General features: G+C 40.9%; 1 pseudogene; it reads right to left on the reverse strand.

Annotated features, from left to right (window-relative positions):
* Positions 1-15,575: 15,575 nt before the first annotated feature.
* Positions 15,576-17,697, reverse strand: LOC138442845 (growth hormone-inducible transmembrane protein pseudogene; annotated as a pseudogene).
* Between the last annotated feature and the right edge of the window lie 639 nt (positions 17,698-18,336).

The raw sequence follows: 18,336 nt of genomic DNA on the forward strand, positions 1-18,336 counted from the left end.
AGGCCACGTGGTCCTGAAAGATGGTATCTGCCTTGGTTCTTCATCACATACTAGCCACTGACTTCTGTCCTCAGTTGAACTTCCTCCCTTGAATTATATACAATGGTCCTGTTCCCCAAGATTCACACTTTGCATGAGCCAAATCAGCACATTTGTTATTATGACCCAAAGAACCTTCACCAAAAGCAAAGATTTATTAAATGCTAAGCAGAAGTCAGGATATATTATGTCTACAACATTTCACTAATCTAATCTAATAACTAATTCTGTCAGAAAAGAAAGGAAGTGACCCGAGGCTGAGGGATTATTTAGTTACTCTATCCAAACTCTTGGGAGATTTGAGAAGAAAAATGCAGTAGTCACTATATACAATCCAGTTGTAATTTTTTTTAGTCATTAAAAATAATCTTATTCAATCTGAAAAGCAATGAAAGGAAAGGAAAGAAATCACTCATGTGACTACCTTCCTAATATAACCACTGAGCATTTTGATATGTTTCATGTGATTTTTCTCTTATATGTGGACTTCTAACAGTGAAACTGCATGTTCTCCTTTTTTCATCAGATATTATGCCATATATATTTCCCGTGTTGCTGCATAATCTTCATAGCTAAAGTTTTCATGGCTACCTGATATTTACTGATCAGTTATACTATAAAAACAACACTGCAGATATAGTTCTCTCCAGTTTGAAATTCCTAAAAGAAATTCCTGAGTATATATGGCTATTTTTATCATAAGAAAGAAGTTCTATTTTATAGGGTTGGAGATAATCAGGCTTTACCATTTTGCATCGCTCAAGTTTTATGTTCATGGGACTTCCCTGGTGGTCCAGTGGTTAAGACTCAGCACTCCCAAAGCAGGGGGCCCAGGTTTGATCCCTGGTTAGGGAGCTAGAAAGATCCCATATGCCACAACTAAGACCAAGCACAGCAGATTTTTTTTTAAGTTTATTCCTTTTTACTGTTGCATGGTATCCCCTGATGTGAATGCAGGACAGTTTATTTAAACCATTCAGCTGTTCAAGTTCATCTGAGCAATTTCCAGTTTAGGATTACAATAAGTAAAGCCGCTAAGAACATTCATGTACAGGTTTTCTATGAACATAAATGTTCATCTCTTTGGAATAAACACCCAAGAGTGTAATTGCTGATTCAAACAGTACGTGCATGTTTTGTTTTATAAAAAACTGCCAAACTTTTTCAGGATGACTGTACCATTTTACATTCTCACCAACACTCTAATGATGCACTTCTGCATCTTCACCAGTATTTGATATTATCATTATTTATTTCAGCCATCCTGAGAGGTATGTAGTGATCTCTCATTGTGGTTTTAATTTACATTTCCTAATGTCTGGTGACGTCATACATCTTTTCGTGTGATTATTTGCCTTCTCCAAAAAAGCAAGAGAGTTCCAGAAAAACATTTGCTTAATTGACTATACCAAAGCCTTTAACTCTGTGGATCACAACAAAATGTGGAAAATTCTTAAAGAAATGGAAATGCCAGACCACCTTACCTGCCTCCTGATAAATATGTATGCAGGTTGAGAAGCAACAGTTAGAACCGGACATGGAGCAACAGATTTGTTCCAAACTGGTAAAGGAGTACGTCAAGGCTGTATATTGTCACCCTGCATATTTAACTTATATGCAGAGTACATCATGTGAAATGCTGGGCTGGATGAAGCATAAGCTGGAATCAAGATTGCTGGGAGAAATATTAACCTCAGATACACAGATTACACCACCCTTATGGCAGAAAGCAAAAAAGAACTAAAGAGCCTCTTGATGAAAGTGAAAGAAGAGAGTGAAAAAGTTGGCCTAAAACTCAACATTTAGAAAACTAAGATCATAGCATCCAGTTTCATCACTTCATGGCAAATAGATGAGGAAACAATGGAAACAGTGAGAGACTTTCTTTTCTTGGACTCCACAATCACTGCAGATGGTGACTGCAGCCATGAAATTAAAAGATACTTGCTCCTTGGAAGAACAGCTATGACCAACCTAGACAGCATATTAAAAAGCAGAGACATTACTTGGCCGGCAAAGGTCCATCTAGTCAAAGCTATGATTTTTCCTGTAGTCGTGTATGGATATGAGAGTTGGACTATAAAGAAAGCTGAGCACTGAAGAATTGATGCTTTTCAACTGTGGTGTTGGAGAAGACTCTTGAGAGTCCCTTGGACTGCAAGGAGATCCAACCAGTCCATCCTAAAGGAAATCAGTCCTGAATATTCATTGGAAGGACTGATGCTGAAGCTGAAACTGCAATACTTTGCCCACCTAATGCGAAGAACTGACTCCTTGGAAAAGACCCTGATGCTGGGAAATATTAGGGGCAGGAGGAGAAGGGGACGACAGAGGATGAGATGGTTGGATGGCATCACTGATTCAATGGGCATGAGTTTGAGCAAGCTCCAGGAGTTGGTGATGGACAGGGAGGCCTGGCATGCTGCAGTCCATGGGGTCGCAAACAGTTGGACACAACTGATCAACTGAACTGATACCCACATCAGTGAAATGTCTGTATGTGTTTAAAGGGAAAGCACTCCTTGTGTTTCTACTCTACCCTACTTCCACTATTCTCACACTTAAACAGTTCACAACAGCTCTCGCATTCAATCTAATGGAAAAAAACAGCCTTATTTCCTCTTTGCTTACATTCACAACATTTCGACCAGAGGTGCGTGGGGTTTTCCTCAACTCCAAGCAGTTCTCAGTTCCTCCTGACACCAGCTGGGTGTTTACAGTTTAACTCAGTGTCAAAATCTGAGTTAAGCATCAGATCCCACAGGCTAAGGGCTCAGACTCACAAGGCTGCCCCTGGCCACTTCAGATGCCGATTGTAAGTCCAGGTGTTTACCTATTCTTTTGACCAACCAGCTGTAAATCAGAGTTTCCCACAACCCTTTCTCTGTTTCCATTAGTTTGCTAGAGTGACTCACAGGACTCGGGAAAACAGTTTACTTGATCACCCGTTTAGTATAAAAGGATATGACTCAGGAACAACCAGATGGAAGAGATGCACAGGACAAGGTATGGGGGAGAAGCACAGCACAAATCCGACCCTTCTCTGAATGCATCGCTCTCCCAGCATCTCTATGTTTCCACCAACCCAGAAGCTTCCCTGACCTTGTCCTTTTGGGTTTGTATGGAGGCCTTCTCTCGTAGGTATGGTCAATTTAATCATTAGTCTTTTTTGAGGAATTCAACCTCCAGCCCCTCTCCCCTCCTTGGAGATCAGGAGATGGGCAAAAGTTCTAGCTATCTAATCACATGGTTGGTTCCCCGACAACTAGCTCCCATCACATGATTATCTAGGAGTTTTCCAAAAATCACTTTATTATCGTACACAGATGGGGGGAAGGGAATTTTTATGAATAACAGAAGACACATATTTCAGCTTTATTGCTCTAAAGCTATTTCAGAAACAAACAAACAAAAGTATTGTAACAAAAGATGCCGCTATTGCTCTGTTCAGCTAGAAAATTACAAGTGTTTTAGGAATTATGTGCCAGGAAGGGACAAAAATCTTATAAATCACAATACCATGATGTCTTTTGCTCATATTCTAATTTATTACCCTTTCTCTGAGACCCACTCCCCACACACACTGATGCATTTATGGGATCTCAGTTCTCCAACCAGAGATTGAACCTGGGGCATGGCAATGAAAACCCCTAATCCTAACCACTGGGCCACCAGGGAACTCCTCAGTTCTTTATCTTTTATGACTGAACTGTGGTCTTTATAATCTTTATACTGAGTTGGCCAAAAGGTTGTTCAGAAACAACATTTTTGTTCAGGTTAGAAAAACCTGAACAACCTTTCGACCAACTCGATATATTCTAAGTACTTGTCCTTTTACCTTTGTGTGGCTTGCAGATATTTATCCAAGTTTGTATCTTGTCTTTTCATCTTCTTTCTAGGTGCTTTCCCAGAACAAAAGTTTTAATTTTGAAGAGTCCAATTTGTCAGTTTTTCCTGTTACAAATTGTGCTTTTTGGTATCAAGCTCAAGAAGGCTTTGCCTAGCCTGAGTTCCCAAAGATTTTCTCCTATATATTTGTCTAAAAGTTTCATGCTTTTTGTATAAGTCTGTGATTAATTTTGAGTTTATTTTTGCATAAGCTGTGAGGTTTAGGTTGCGATTCTGTTTTTTGGCTTTTTTGCCCATCAAGGTCCAGTTGCTCCAGCATCATTCATTAAATTGGATCCATCAACATTTTATTATTATGTACTTGGAGAGGAAAAGCTTTCTCTTCTTCGCTTCTAAGTTTGTTGGCTGGAATACTAATTAACTGATGTAAAACAGATTAACAGAAGGAAAACAAACACAACTTTGTATGTTCGGGATGCCCATATAGACATGAATGCTGTGCTGCGCTTAGGGTTACTCAGTCGTGTCTGACCCTTGGTGACCCCATGGACTGTATCCCGCCAGGCTCCTCTGTCTAGGGGGATTCTCCAGGCAAGAACACTGGTGTGGGTTGCCATGCCCTCCTCCAGGGGATCTTCCCAACCCAGGGTTCAAGCACAGGTCTCCCACATTACAGGTAGATTTTTTTCTTACCATCAGAGCCACCCGGGAAGCCCAAGAATACTGGAGTGAGTAGCCTATCCCTTCTCCAGGGGATCTTCCTGACCCAGGAATTGAATGGGTCTCCTGCATTGTAGGCAGTTTCTTTACCAGCAGAGCTACCAGATTAGCCCTAAAGACATGAGGCTCAGGGGCAACTGAGGCTTACATACTATTCTAAGCTAAGAAGGGGGTAGGGTGTGGGCCCTCAGCGTGGAGGAAGACAAGTCATAGGATGAAGAAGAGAGTAAACGTTTACTCTGACGGGCAGATAAGTCCTTCTGATATTACAAAGTTATCTCTGGTAATTACTCTTTTCCTGGTTCAGGCCCCCTGTTTAAACTCTTAGGCAGTTAAGGAGAAGGTTAAAAAGAAAGGTCTTCCTGACTCTGCTGGGCCTTGATTATCTTCAGCTCAAAATAATCCACATGCAAAAGAAGCACGTTCTGGGGAAGCCTGCCCCAAACTCCCTGATATTGTTCCTTTTTATCCCTCAAAGTTCACTCTTTTCAAATATTAATGTGATTATCTCAGCTTAATGATGAAAAAAATTGAACCCAGAAGGAAGAAATGAGGTACAAGAAACAAAGAGAGGGACTTCCCTGGTGCCCCAGTGGTTAAGACTGCACACTTCCACTGCATGGGACATGAGTTTGATCCCTGATCCAGGAAGTTAAGTTCTCACATGTTCCTCGTGTGGCCGAAATAAGTAAAATTTCTTTAAAAAAGAGATATTTGAATCCAAAATTTGAAACCTAAGGAAAGAAAGCAGAGCTTCTCTGATGGCTCAAGGGTAAAGAATCTGACTGCCGATGCAGGAGACAGGTTCAATCCCTGAAAATCCCAGATTTTCAATCTGGGGAAATCCCACATGCTGTGGAGCAGCTAAGCCTGGGTGCAGCACACATTGAGCCTGTGCTTTAGAGCCTGAGAGCTGCAACTACTGAAGCCCCTGGCCTAGAGCCCATGCTCCACAGCAAGAGAAGCCACCCCAATGAGAAGCCTGCATGTCACAACTAGAGAAAAAGCCTGCCTGCAGCAACGAAGACCCAGCACAGCCAAAAATAAATTATTAAAAAAAGAAAACTTCCACCATGGTTCAGTGGATAAGACTCCATGCTTCCACGACAGAGGGCATGGGTTTGATGCCTGGTTGGGGAACTAAGATCCCGCATGCTTTGTGATGTGGCCAAAATTTAAAAAAAAAAAAAAAAAAGTAGAAAAATCTTCAGTGCATCAGTGTGATAGAGATCATGCAACGCAAAGAGGCAAAACGTGAGAGCAGAAGAGAGATCAGAGATCAGCTGGTCTGAGCCTCCCTTTTTGCAGATGAGGAAAATGAGGCCAAGAGGCCAACTGTCCTGCTGACAGTCACTCACGAACTGTCTGAGCTGGACTAGAGCCCTTGGCTCCTGATGTCCAGTACAGTGCCCTTCCTGAAACGTTCTGCTCCTTCACTTACTCGGCGATTATGGATTGCACGTGTTTTCATGTATACCCAGAGACTTAACCCATCACCAGTTTGATCACAGACAGTACTTCTGAATATTGATGGCTATGTTTCCTTTCTCATCAATTCATCTTTAAGAGAGAGGAGCAAAGAAGGAGGAGACAGAAGGAAAAAAAGGGAAAGGGAATAAGCTTTAGACAAACATAAAATCATCATTGGAGAATGCCTAATAATATTTCTGTTCCAAAAAGAGGGAAAAAATTAGATTTAGAAAAGCCCATTTTGTGATTTCCCTGGTGTCCAGTGGTTAAGATTCCATGCTTCCAATGCAGGTGGCCTGGGTTCAGTCCCTGGTCAGGGAACTAGATCCCACATGAGACAACTAAAACTTGGTGCAGAGAGAGAGAGAGAGAGAAAGAAAGAGAGAGAGAGAGAGAAAAAAATCATTTCAAAACATATACACAAATCCTTTTAACTTATTTAAACAGTAACTCAAACTGTTGACAATTTTATCAAATTACAGAATAAAACAGCCAATATTAATCCCCTCAGAATGGACATGAAGGATGTTTGAGGAGGGAAGAAGTTTTTCTTTAAACTAAATGATCTTTCAGACAGCTAAGATAGACGGTCCCTTCAAGACAGAGTTGTTTTCTCTTTCTTTTTTATTCTAAGGTGTCCCTAAAATGAACCATCTTATTTAGGTCAAAGTTCCGCAGAGTAGCCAGTACAATTCCAAACCATCTTCTGTGAAGCTATGTCAGAAAGTAGTGCAAGTTTATTAGCAGACAACCCATGAGAAGTTGGCTGACATTTGGTCAAAAATAAAAATAGAACTTACAAGAGTTTTGGTCCCTAACCCCAAGGATTAGTTGCCCTTCCTGCTTACTCAAAAAATCAGCATGCCTCTGAAGCCCAAAGAGATAATAAAAGTCCAGATTCAGCATGCTGCTCCTGCTGCTGCAGGCATCTCATCCTCTGTCCCCTTCTCCTCCTGCCTTCAATCTTTCCCAGCATCAGGGTCTTTTCAAATGAGTCAGCTCTTCACATCAGGTGGCCATTTCAGCTTCAACATCAGTCCCTTCAATGAACACCCAGGACTGATCTCCTTTAGGATGGTTGGATTTCTAACATCACAGTTCAAAAGGATCAATTCTTCTGTGCTCAGCTTTCTTTATAGTCCAACTCTCACACCCATACATGACTACTGGAAAAACCATAGCCTTGACTAGAAGGACCTTTGTTGGCAAAGTCATGTCTCTGCTTTTTAATATGCTGTCTAGGTTGGTCATAACTTTCCTTCCAAGGAGTAAGCATCTTTTAATTTCATGGCTGCAATCACCATCTGCAGTGATTTTGGAGCCCCCAAAAATAAAGTCAGCCACTGTTTCCCCATCTATTTGCCATGAAGTGATGGGACTGGATCTTAGTTTTCTTGATCTTGCCATGATCTTAGTTTTCTGAATGTTGAGCTTTAAGCCAACTTTTTCATTCTCTTCTTTCACTTTCTTCAAGAAGCTCTTTAGTTCTTCACTTTCTGCCATAAGGTGGGTGTCATCGGCATATCTGAGTGTGTTTCCACAGTTTATTGTGATCCAGGGTTGTAGGTAAAGATGACAGCATCAGTTGTGGCCTGCCAGGGTGTCCCTGATGTTCCAGTGGTTAAGAATCTGTCTTCCATCTCAGGGGATGCGAGTTCAGTCCCTGGTCAGGGAAGATCCTACATGCCGCAGGGCCACTAATTCCGTGTGCCACAACTACTGAGCCGAGCCCCGAGAGCCTGTGCTTCAAAACAAGAGAAGCCACCACTATGGGAAGTCATCGCTCTGCAAGACCCAACTTGCTGCAACAATAGAAGGCCCACGCCCAGCAACAAAGACCCAGCGCAACCAAAAATAAACATATAATATACTTAGATCTAGCCTGCCAAAATGAACAGGCTTGTTTCCTTGGAAATGACAAAGTTAAGGTAAAGGTGGGATGTGGTTCTCAGAAACCACTTCTCTGAAGCTGGGTAGGAAATAATTTCTCACATCCATGCCTTTGTGTAATCAGTTACACTTGAGAGTGGTAGGACTTCTCACTTGCTTTTGCAACCAGTAGAATATGGCAAAGGTGAAAAGATGTCACTCATAGTAAGATCACCTCACTTTGCCTAAGAGTGTCTTGCTGTCATACTCACAGCAGATAGTCTTCTCACTGGCTTAATTAATCTTATGGATCATTTTCTTTAAATTTTGGAGGTTTTCACTCATTTATTCATATACTTGTGCAGTAATTTGAACAAATACATATACACATAGTGCACATCATCATATTTATTAGACAAAACACTGTGCCAGGGTCTCTAGAGGATTTCAGGGTAATATGAGAATGCTTATAATGGCATGTCTGCCTCTCTATCCCAGGAATATTTTGATCTTATAGTTGGAGCTACTCAGCTATCATGTGAGAGCTTGCTCTTGCTGGTGAACCAGAGGAACCGAGCATCTGCATCCCCAGAGTGGACTCAGCTGTGCTGCTGCGCTTGGACTCATTCACTCATTCACTTACTCATTCATGATGTATCTATTGAGGTACAAACATGTGCTTGACACGATTTAAATTCTGGTGACAGAAAAATCAACAGGACATGGCTCTTAGCTTCAAGGGGCTCATGGTCTACTGAGAGAGTCAGGCATCTTGACAATAATTATATTGGGCTTCCCTGGTGGCTCAGACGGTAAAGAATCTGCCTGCAATGCAGGAGACCCAGGTTCAATCCCTGGATTGGGAAGATCCCCTGGAGAAGGGAATGGCTACCTACTCCAGTATTCTTACCCAGAGAATCCCATGGACAGAGGAGCCTGGTGGGCTACAGGTCATGGGTAGTTCATCCTTATGTGGAGGGTGCTGTTGGAACACAGAGGATCAAGTCTCTTCTCCCATCTGGAGAGGCCTGGGAAGACTTGACAGAGGAGCTGATTGTGAGCTCTGTCTAGAGGAAAGACTGTGAACCCTAGGTAGATAAGGGAGGAAGTGGTGTTGCAGGCAGAGGGGCCTGCGTGTGTAGAGAGAGGGCTCCCTGTGTTCAAGGAGCTGCAGAGAGTCTGGTGTTGACAGGGAGAGGTGGGGATGACACTTGGAAAGATTGGCTGGGTTGAGACCATGAGGGGTCTTGGTTTCGTTGAACTCTACTTCCAAAAGTTAGTCTCTGGCTTTCTTCCTGGTGACCAAACTCCACCTTCTGTCTCTACCTTGGCCGGTTTGTTTATTAACCCAGTTTCCACTTTTCCCTCTTGAGGACTCACATGTGACCAAATCACTCTTTACTTCAGACACCAGCTCTTTCCTCTTTCTTCCCTCAACCTCTGCCAGCTGTCTCCAACCATTTCTTCAGACTGAAGCTACACAGGCTTCCAAATGCAGAACCTTGGATTCTCAAAAATTGAAGACATTTTTAAGACTATCAGACCAGTGGTCTTTTTAATCCTCCTTTTTTTTTTTGTATTAACAGACATGGTGATTTTCTCCTGCAAAACATACTTCCAAGGAGGTATTTGTGCCGAAACTCTGTTCCTGTCTTTCCACTTAAGCTAACATCAGTGAACTGCAAGTAGTTGAAACAGACATCATTGAAGGACTAACTCTGAAATTGCAAACACTGGCCCTCTTTAAACCACAGGTAACAATTTCCCTGTGACTGATCTCGAGGATCTGATCTCAACCAAAGACGCTTCTTTCAACACCCCAGAACCTCAGCTTGACTATTCCTGATGATGTAAATCTCATCTTTCAAAAGCAGTCATTCAACTCCTGAAAGTGAAAGTTGCTCAGTTGTGTCCAACTCTTTGCAACCCCATGGACTATACAGTCCATGGAATTCTCCAGACCAGAATACTGGAGTGGGTAAACTTTCCCTTCTCCAGGGGATCTTCCCAACCCAGGGATCAAACCCAGGTCTCCCGCATTGCAGGTGGATTCTTAACCCGCTGAGCCACAAGGGAAGCCCTGGAATACTGGAGTGGGTAGCCTATCCCTTCTCCAGTGGATCTTCCCAACCCAGAAATTGAACTGGGATCTCCTGCATTGCAGGCGGATTCTTTACCAGCTGAGCCATGAGGGAAGCCCCATTCAATTCACGGACAGCTCCAAATATTAGTTCTTTCTTAAACAGGGTAGAATCTCCCTTTCCGTGATTTTATGTATCCCAGTCCCAGTCTTTGGTTACAGAGAATAAATATAATTATGCCTCCACATAACAGTCCTTGAAATATCTAAAGATGATTACTCTAGTTCCGATAGCAGTTTTCTTTTTCTACTTTAAATATTCCACAGGCGTGGTTTCCATTCTTGGAGGACTAAATGGACCATTTAGGTTATTGGGGTAGACAAAAATTGGATTAGATATTTAATAATTTTCTCTTCCATTAACTAAGAGGAAAGTCAGAATAGTTTTAGCTTGAGAAAACCCATCTGTTATACCCCACAGGGTTATTTTATTAGTGGGTAACTGACCAAACAAACTTAATTATAAATCAATGGGGTAACAAAAGCATTATGGTACAGTCCTAGGATAATTTACTTTGTGGCTAAAATCTTGCTTTGGAAAAATAAGTTACAGAATCTCAGAATGTCAGCATGGACTCCAATGCCATATTTCTACTAAATAAAAGGTCTAGTATGAAAGTAAAACAAAACCCCCAAAACTTCTTGTTTTTTCCCTATACATCTGAATTGTAAGAAGTATATTTTTGAATTTATTTCACAAAATTGTCACGGGGAAATACAGACAAAAGGAAACATTAACAAATGAAAATAGTATTTTCTAACCCATTCACCCCTTTCCCCAACGCACATCTAATATGAAATTTAATGCCTTTTATGCTGCTGTTTTGTGCTTAGTAAATTTTTATTACATATTTTATCAATAAAAATGTTTTAATAGAATGATACTCTGATGAATTATCAATTTTTTCCTATAGCTAAATATAAAGTAAATTTAAATCTTTGCTTAATTTGATACGGAGAGCTGGAAATCCATTTTCAGTGTTTTTCATTTTATTTCTATTTCTCTGAAATTATTTAATCAGAATCAATTCTTTGTTCTGAAGATTTGGTCACATCTTGCCTGTATCTAATTTTACCACTGAAAATTTTGCCACTATAATTTTTTTCTTTGTTTGGCCTTGTGTGGGATCTTAATTCCTTATCTAGGGATTGCACTCAGGCCCTCAGCAGTGAAAGTGCAGAGTCCTAACCACTGTTCCACCAGGAAATTCCCTATAATTTCTTTTTATGATCATAATTTCTACCAAATAAAAATTTCCCAGTCATAATTTTGCATACCTAAATTTTGTCAAAAGATTTCACTCTTTTGTTAATTTTTAAGTTTTATTTTCTCAGGGTCAACATTCTTACTAATACAGATCTGAATCTGACCCACGCATGTTAAATATTTCAACTTAGAACTGGTTAAGTCAGAGAAAAAAAACTAGTATTGTATTACATACCCTCAAAAATAATAATTCACTTGATGTGGCTTATCTGTTTATGATATCAAAAGGTCGATTTTCTTCTTCCAAATAAAGATTCTAAGATACATTCAAGATTACTTCGAATGAAAAAAATGCACCTTCTAAAACAAAACATTATAAAATTATACAAAGATTATAAACATTATAAAACATTGTAAAATAATGTCGTGGATTACTAGGTACATACACTTCATTTCAGTTCAGTTGCTCAGTCGTTTCCGACTCTTTGTGACCCATGGACTGCAGCACGCCAGGTCTCCCTGTCCTTCACCAACTTCCGGAGCTTGCTCAAACTCATGTCCATCCAGTAGGTGAAGCCATCCAACCATCTCATCCTCTGTCGTCCCCTTCTCCTGCCTTCAATCTTTCCCAGCATCAGGCTGAGTCTCAGTGTAAGAGAAAAGTATGTCACCAATAAAGAAACTTGAAAAATTGTAACAAGGCCCTTATTTCATTTACTTCTGATATTTCATGAATACCAGAGGATGAATTGGACAGTTTGTGATGAAATTTAGAAAGCTTTTTCCATGAAGCAAACTTAGACATCTTTGCTTGTGTCTGTCTTCCAATCCTCCTTCACTGTGCTGAAGAGGTATCAAGTTCTGCGCAATTTTTGGTTAAATTTTCTCCAAACTGACTGGACTCTCCAGGTAAGGAGTTCCTGCTCACAGTTTCCCGGTCACTAGATCTATGTCCAGCTTTGAAAATGATCTCAGGCAGTTCATGTTTCACGCGCTTTATTCATGTGACAAATAAAGCAGTGAGACACACAGTACCCCGGCTTCACACTACTAAAAGAGCATTGTGAACGAAGTGGGTTTTTCAGTTACTAAAACACTTTAATGGGGACTTCTATGGTGGTCGAGGAGTTGGGTGTCTGCCTTCCAATGCAGGGGACGTGGGTTCGATCCCAGGTTGGGGAGGATTCCACATGCTGAGAATCGATTAAGCCCACATGCTACCACTTGAGAGCATGTCACCACGACTAAGATGGTGACGGCAGTCAAAGATAAATAAATATTTTTAAAGAATAAAAAAGAAAATGCTTTATATACACTAACATATGTAAAATAGATAGCCAACGGAAATTTGCTGTATGACTCAGGAACTCAAACTGGGGCTCTGTAACAACTTGGAGGGGTGGAAAAGGGTGGGAGGTGGGAGGAAGATTCAAGAGGGAGGGAACATATGTACAGTTCAGTCTCTCAGTCGTGTCCAACTCTTTGCGACCCCATGAATCGCAGCATGCCAGGCCTCCCTGTCCATCACCAACTCCCAGAGTTCACTCAAACTCATGTCCATCAAGACGGTGATGCTATCCAGCCATCTCATCCTCTGTCATCCCCTTTTCCTCCTGCCCCCAATCCCTCCCAGCATCAGAGTCTTTTCCAATGAGTCAACTCTTCACATGAGGTGGCTAAAGTACTAGAATTTCAGCTTTAGCATCATTCCTTCCAAAGAACACCCAAGGTTGATCTCCTTTAGAATGGACTGGTTGGATCTCCTTGCAGTCCAAGGGACCCTCAAGAGTCTTCTCCAACACCACAGTTCAAAAGCATCAATTCTTCGACACTCAACTTTCTTTAATATCAATAACCTCAGATATGCAGATGACACCACCCTTATGGCAGAAAGTGAAGAGGAGCTAAAAAGCCTCTTGATGAAAGTGAAAGAGGAGAGTGAAAAAGTTGGCTTAAAGCTCAACATTCAGAAAATGAAGATCATGGCATCTGGTCCCATCACTTCATGGGAAATAGATGGGGAAACAGTAGAAACAGTGTCAGACTTTATTTTTTGGGCTCCAAAATCACTGCAGATGGTGACTGCAGCCATGAAATTAAAAGACGCTTACTTCTTGGAAGAAAAGTTATGACCAACCTAGATAGCATATTCAAAAGCAGAGACATTATTTTGCCGACTAAGGTCCGTCTAGTCAAGGCTATGGTTTTTCCTGTGGTCATGTATGGATGTGAGAGTTGGACTATGAAGAAAGCTGAGTGCCGAAGAATTGATGCTTTTGAACTGTGGTGTTGGAGAAGACTCTTGAGGGTCCCTTGGACTGCAAGGAGATCCAACCAGTCCATTCTGAAGGAGATCAGCCCTGGGATTTCTTTGGAAGGAATGATGCTAAAGCTGAAGCTCCAGTACTTTGGCCACCTCATGCGAAGAGTTGACTCATTGGAAAAGACTCTGATGCTGGGAGGGATTGGGGGCAGGAGGAGAAGGGGATGACAGAGGATGAGATGGCTGGATGGCATCACCGACTCAATGGATGTGAGTCTGAGTGAACTCCAGGAGTTGGTGATGGACAGGGAGGCCTGGCGTGCTGCGATTCATGGGGTCACAAAGAGTCGGACATGACTGAGCGACTGAACTGAACTGAACTGAATGACTACTGAGGGCTTCCCAGGTGGCACTAGTGGTAAAGAACCTGCCTGCCAATGCAGGAGAGGTAAGAAACTCCGGTTAGATCCCTGGGTTGGAAAGATCCACTGGAGGAGGGCATGGCAACCCACTCCAGTATTCTTGCCTGGAGAATCCTATGGACAGAGGAGCCTGGCGGGCTACAGTCCATAGGGTTGCAAAGAGTCGGACATGACTGAGGCGAATTATAATGCATGCATGCAATGAGTACTGATGTTCAGCATCTTTTCATGTACTTTTGGACCACTTGTATATATTATTTGGGAAAATTTCTATTTGGATTCTTTGCCAGTCTTAAAATTGGGTTATTTGTCTTTCCCCCTAGCTTTGAGTTGTATTTCTTTAATACTCCAGTTATGAGGTTTTTTATTTTTCATCAGACATATGTTTTGCAATATATTCCCATTCTGTGGATTGTTTCCACTCACTTGATGGTGTACTTTGAAGCACAAACATTTTTAATTTTAATAAAATATAATTTATCTGTTTTCTTTCCTGGCTGGACCATTTATTATTTCAGAAATAAGCATCCTATGTAAATTGAAATGGTTAGAATAGTTATTTCTGGATTACTATAATAAATACTTGTCAAAACCACCAACCATGGGTGGAGGGAGGTTCAAGAGGGAGGGGACATATGTATACTTAGAGCTGATTCAAGTTGGTGTACGGCAGAAACCAACACAACACTGTAAGCAATTATCCTCCAGTTAAAAATAAATTAAAGAAAACACCAACTATCTCAATAATCATACAGTTATTTCATTCATAAGAACTTCCAAAAATAACCCTTGTATCAAAGAAAAACTTACAAATTGCACAGGAGAGTTAAGTAATGGTCTGTGGAGTAGAGAAGGGAAATTCTGCTATTCGAAACTCGAACAAAGCATTTTTCATTTCTTTTTTTTTGTAGACTCATTGTTTCTTTTTTTATTTTTAATTGGAGGATAATTGCTTTACAATATTGTGTTCACTTCTGACGTATATCATCATGAATCCGCCATAGGTTTGTGCATGTCCCCTCCCTCTTGAACCTCCCTCCCAACTCCCACCCCATCACCATTACATTTTTGATTGATACAGCTCATGAAAAAAGCCTCACTTTGCCTTCCTTTTTTTAGTGATTCCTTTGAGATGGAATTCAAGAAGCCAAATCTGAGGGGAAAAACTGCTTTTATAATCTCAAGTGTAATACAAACAGGCTTTTTGATAAAAAGCTTTAAAACTTGAAGAGAGGAGAAAGGCAAGCATGTATTCCTTTAAACATTTCAATAAATTTGCAAAACTATTCAGCAATTATGCACATATTGTTTATATAATTTTAAATTTAGTTATATAGTTATAACTTCTTAACTTAGTTATAGTTATACAGTTGATATACAATATTATATATTACAATATAGTGATTCACAGTATAATTTTTAAAGATTAGGCTCCATTTATACTTATCATAAAATATTGGCTATTATTTCCTGGATTATACAATATATCCTTGCAGCTTATTTTATACATGATAGCTTGTACCTTTTACTCTCCCACCCACATATTGCCTCTGCCCCTTCCCCCTCCCCACTGGTAACCATTAATTTGTTCTCTATATCTGTGAGTCTGCTTTGTATACTTAAAAATGCAAGAATTTTCATGCTTTGAATATTTTTTCCTGAGTGTTTTAAGGATATTTTGTTCTAGACGATTCAAGACTTCAACACACATATATAATATATATTGCTGTTGTTCAATCACTAAGTCGTGTCTGACTGCAACTCCACGGACTACAGCTTGCCAGACTTCCCCACCCTCCACTATCTTCTAGAATTTGCTCAAGATCACATCAAAGAGGAGTCAGTGATGCTGTCTAACCATCTCATCTTCTGCCGCCCTCTTGTCCTTTTTTTGTTTTTAATATATATTATGTAAGAGGAATTCTCCATATATTTAACATTGTGGACTCTCCTAACAGTGTGAAACAATGAGAAGTCAAACGTGACCACATCTGTGTTGTAAGGAGAGTCCTGAGAATCGTCTATGTCTTTGTTTTCTGCTCAATGCTTCTGATAAGTTAGCAGATGTACAGCCATATCTTATTTTCAAACATCCAGACTCCCTCCCTGGCTCACCACAATTACATACATTCCAAGTTCCAAGTATTCACAGAAAGACTGCAGCTGACCCTTTACTTCTCTCTTGTCCTTTTATCAAATCCTTATGTCACTTATAACATTACTTGTTAATATCCCACACTCAAAAAAAAAAAAATGCAGGCATACAAGTTTCCTAAATTTCACTTAACCAAATAAATTTAAAAATCGATAAAACACTTTAATTCCTGCAACACAAACTGGTTTTCACATTCATCAGAACATGTTAGAAGTATTCAAATATGAGAATTGGAAATGAGTGTACTATTTGGAAAAGAACTACTGAATTTGTTCTCCAGAAGAAAAAGCAGACCTGAAGCATCGCATTGCTGTAACACCTGAAACATGTTGGCAAGTTCTTGTCTTCTAAACTTCAATGAAAGCTGCTTGCACAAACTATGTGTCTGCATGTGTGCTAAGTCGCTTCCGTCCTGTCCTACTCTTTGCAACCCTATGGACTATAGCTTGCCAGGCTCCTCTGTCCATGAGATTCTCCAGGCAAGAACACTGGAGTGTGTTGCCACACACTCCTCCAGGGGATCTCCCCAACCCAGGGATTGAACCTATGTCTCTTCATCTCCTGAATGATGGAGGCAGGCAGGTTCTTTATCATTAGTGCAACCTGGGAAGCCCCTATTTAGGGAAAATCTTCCCCTATGAAGCCAGATATCTGAAGTATTAAGGAAGTCAGAAGCTGAGTCACTTCACTTCTTTCTGTTGCCTCCAGTTGGTAGAATACTGACAACCAGCATAAATATATTTAATGTCTCCATGTAGATTCCCAGCATTGAGTTGATAGGGTCATCTTTTTGAACTATATACACTGGTACTACTTCTGCACACTTGATTGATTCCTGTGTATCATACATAAGAAACATGCTGAAAAGAACTAATCTACTATAAATTGCCACCGAGTATACAGTGGCAACAGCCACCATGGTAGGTGGAAGAAACATAGACCCCAGTTAGAACACAAAGAAAAGATCTAGGCCCATGTCCAAGGGTGCTCTCATGTTCAGAAACTTCTCATTGGGTGGACATGTGGCCAAGGTGGAAAGGTCCCCCACAATGCCAGCAGTGTACCCCTCTGCTCTGATGAGAAGAGGCCCTCATAATATTTTGAGGAGCCACCACTGCACTAATCACACCTTATAGTAATAACCAAGCAAGATGTTTTGGGCCTGGGTTCCAATAATATGATATTGACTGTACCAGCATTCCAGCTCCAGTTATGGCTGCAAAAGTTGCACCAGTCAACACTGAAGAGCCTTTCATCATGAAGTTCTTGAGAGAAGGAGTTTTCTTCACTGCCAAAGCAGACGAAGCTGTTGAGCCAGTATTTCCTGCTAAGAGTTAATACATACAATGGAATGACTTCTTTCACATACTGAGGCCAAATTATAGCCTTTTCAATGGCTTCAATCTCATTAGACATTCCCAAGTCATCAACGCACAAAGCACCAAGACCAACAGCAGCCCTTCCAGCCATAAAAACATCTTCTCATCTGACCAGTTTTAAATGTTTTTCCAATGATGGTTCCAAAGTTGCCTACTTGAGTTCTTGGCCAGCTTTCCCATCAGTTCAGTCGCTCAGTCCTGTCCGACTCCTTGTGACCCCATGGACTGCAGCATGCCAGGCTTCCCTGTCCATCACCAACTCCCGGAGCTTGCTCAAACTGATGTCCATCGAGTCAGTGATGGCATCCAACCATCTCATCCTCTGTCGTCCCCTTCTCCTCCTGCCTTCAATCTTTCCCAGCATTAGGGTCTTTTCCAAGGAGTCAGTTCTTTGCATCAGGTGGCCAAAGGATTGGAGTTTCAGCTTCAGCATCAGTCCTTCCAATGAATATTCAGGACTGATTTCCTTTAGGATTCACTGGTTTGATATTCTTGCTGTCCAAGGGACTCTCAAGAGTCTTCTCCAACACCACAGTTCAAAAGCATCAATTCTTGGGCACTCAGCTTTCTTTACAGTCCAACTCTCACATCTATACATCACTACTGGAAAAATCATAGCTATGACTAGACGGACCTTTGTTGGCAAAGTAATGTCTCTGCTTTTCAATATGCTATCTAGGTTGGTCATAGCTTTTCTTCCAAGGAGCAAGCGTCTTTCAATTTCATGGCTGCAGTTACCATCTGCAGTGATTTTGGAGCCTAAGAAAATAAAGTCTCTCACCATTTCCATTGTTTCCCCATCTCTTTGCCATGAAGTGATGGG

The sequence above is a fragment of the Ovis canadensis genome, chromosome 6 (assembly GCF_042477335.2).
Source record: "Ovis canadensis isolate MfBH-ARS-UI-01 breed Bighorn chromosome 6, ARS-UI_OviCan_v2, whole genome shotgun sequence".
Lineage (NCBI taxonomy): Eukaryota > Metazoa > Chordata > Mammalia > Artiodactyla > Bovidae > Ovis > Ovis canadensis.